We start from the raw sequence: 203 nt of genomic DNA, 5'->3' as shown, positions 1-203 counted from the left end.
ATTGACATTTGTAATAATTATGGATGTTGCGGGGAAATCAATATTATTGACATTATGGAACATATAACGAAATATCACTGTAACACTTAACAAAGTTTTAAAGTTCCATTTATATCATTGTTCTGTGAAAATGTTCATAGTTCCAGCAACATTCATATTCCAATCAAAGAATTTACAGAATAAGGAAAAGGAATCTAAAGTAA

This window comes from Dufourea novaeangliae, unplaced genomic scaffold (genome assembly GCF_001272555.1).
Source record: "Dufourea novaeangliae isolate 0120121106 unplaced genomic scaffold, ASM127255v1 scaffold204, whole genome shotgun sequence".
Taxonomy (NCBI): domain Eukaryota; kingdom Metazoa; phylum Arthropoda; class Insecta; order Hymenoptera; family Halictidae; genus Dufourea; species Dufourea novaeangliae.
This window is presented reverse-complemented; position numbering follows the sequence as displayed.